The sequence below is a fragment of the Epinephelus moara genome, chromosome 9, assembly GCF_006386435.1.
Source record: "Epinephelus moara isolate mb chromosome 9, YSFRI_EMoa_1.0, whole genome shotgun sequence".
Classification (NCBI taxonomy): domain Eukaryota; kingdom Metazoa; phylum Chordata; class Actinopteri; order Perciformes; family Serranidae; genus Epinephelus; species Epinephelus moara.
In genome coordinates, this window is record NC_065514.1 from 11,751,942 (window position 1) to 11,754,258 (window position 2,317).

Here is a 2,317-nt window from a genome sequence, read left to right on the forward strand (position 1 = left end):
TGTCAAGTGGGCCGAACCCGAGCAAAATTGCTCAATTTTTCATTTGTTATGGAGTCCATGATTTCCCCGTGACACTTACAAATGTTTGCTTAACTGTGCTTGGATGTTGTTTTATGAGGCTCTGGCGGCTTTCAGTTGTCTCTTTGTCTTTAACGTTACACGGCTTGGCTTTCTCTCGCATGCACTCTTCCTACTTTTCCCTGTGCTGTGCTGTCTCAAGTGTTGATATAGATTGGTCGTGTTGCTGCGGGACGTGGCGACTTTAACTTTTACACTTACACAGCACGTCTTTCTGTTCAACGTCGCCGTACCTGAATCCAAAATATCGCCATGTAATAATATACTATACTATATTTTTTTTGCCACCAGCTCAGGCTGTTCATGGTCGTGCTCATGCTCTTCTTCAGCGTCTGTGTTGGTCACTGCTGCACGCCGGCTGCACGCACCAGGATAGCTTGTGGGCGTGATGTCAGCAAACTCCACACACTACAGGAGAGGTAGTCACATTCACAGGCACACACGTTAACATTTATTTAGCCTACATTAAATCGCAAATCGCAGCCTTTTATGCGGTTATGTAATCGCACAGCATGACATCGCGATTGCGATTGCGATTAGATTAATCGTGCAGCACTAGACCATAGACACATACATAGATTATGCGTGTAGAGGAAAATAAAGTTTTGTCTCCAGTTAATTATAATCTCCACATTTAGGCTGTAATAGCTGCTGGACGTTCAGCAGAGGAGAGTGTGTTAGGCCTATATGAACTGAATTACTGGTGTGGTGGAAAATAATTCATCATCATTAAGAAAACTCACATTTGTCAAGCATCGATTTCTCTTACTGTCCTCGGTTAATACTCGTGGAAACGTCCCCATATAATTTATTGTGGAAGTAACAGACACCTTCTCAACTAGCTAGCTAACGCTGTCTGCTTATTAACTTACAATGTAATAACTGGAATGCATTACTTTTGTAACCTGTTACTCCAAACCATTAGCAGAGCTAGCTGGGCTAACATTCAAAAAATGCTAAAGAGGTTTTGTGGCTCAAAATTAGCTGCTTACACACCGGGTGGACCTGGGGGGAGACTGGGGGTGGCCATGATGTTTCCGCTATGTCATCCTGCCACCAGGATGGTGTTAACAGCGTTAATCGTGAATAAGCGCTGCTGCTAGCAAGCTCCCACCTAGCCAAGCTGCTGCACAGTGCAGAGAATCCAAGGCTTACGTTAGCTAACCAGTGGAGGACAGAGGGTGGGCAGGGCAGTGAGCAGTCAGCAGAGCCAATAAAAGACATTTACGGTACTTCACAAAACATTATCCATTTCTCTCCACCTCTAAATGGATAGGGCTTTAAAAAGTGGTACCAGAGCTCACTGAGTTCCTGTTCCACATGTCATTTTTGCTGTTTGGAATGCAAAAACTGGAACTCAGTGTCTCAGAACCACTCAGAATGCAGATAGAACCAAAACATTCTAAGGTGGCCATTTGCTGTGGGCTCGTGGGCTCGTGGGCGGAGCTACAACAGAATATGATGATGTCATCTTTAATTTGTCCTTTATGACATCACACGTCACAAATGGAGAGTTAGTAAATAGACCCATGCACCATTGTGAATTGACATATTGTCAGTGGTGACTCTGAGAACAGGTAGCCTAAGCAGCAAGGTAATAGACTGAACACCATCTCAGGATTTCATTCAGTAGTGTTGCACCATTGCAGAAGATGGAGGAACCAACACCACAAACACAAGGTAGTGATGGCACCTCCGACATGACACCATCCATGACAGATGCACAGAACAGTGAGTCCCTTCAGGATGCTGAATTCCTCCGCCAGCAAATAGACTGCCTGGAATTTGAGAGAGATGAAGTGATAGAAATGAATGTGAAAAAAACATTTCAACTTCAGGCTCTTGAGGCAGATTTAAAAACTGCCGAAGTCAAAATCCAGGATCTGCAAAAACAATGCGAGGAGAGTGACACTGACAATAGAGAACTAGCTGTCGAAACCTTTGACCTCAACAAAAGAATCCTGGATTTGCAAATAGAACGTAAGTGTGCTGTACAGGCATTGGAAAAGGAGCTTAGCGACAGCCACGACAGTGTCGCTGCACTAAAAAAAGAGCAAAGAACAGATGACGAAACACATGCTGCTGAGGTGAAACAACTCAATGATAGTCATATCATTGAGGTGAACGACTACAAACAACAACTGGCTAGTCTAGAGGCAAAGCTTCAAGAACAAAAACAGGACTTTGCCAGTGCACTGAGAGCAGAGAGGTCGGAAAAAAAGAGGATTAAAGATCAACT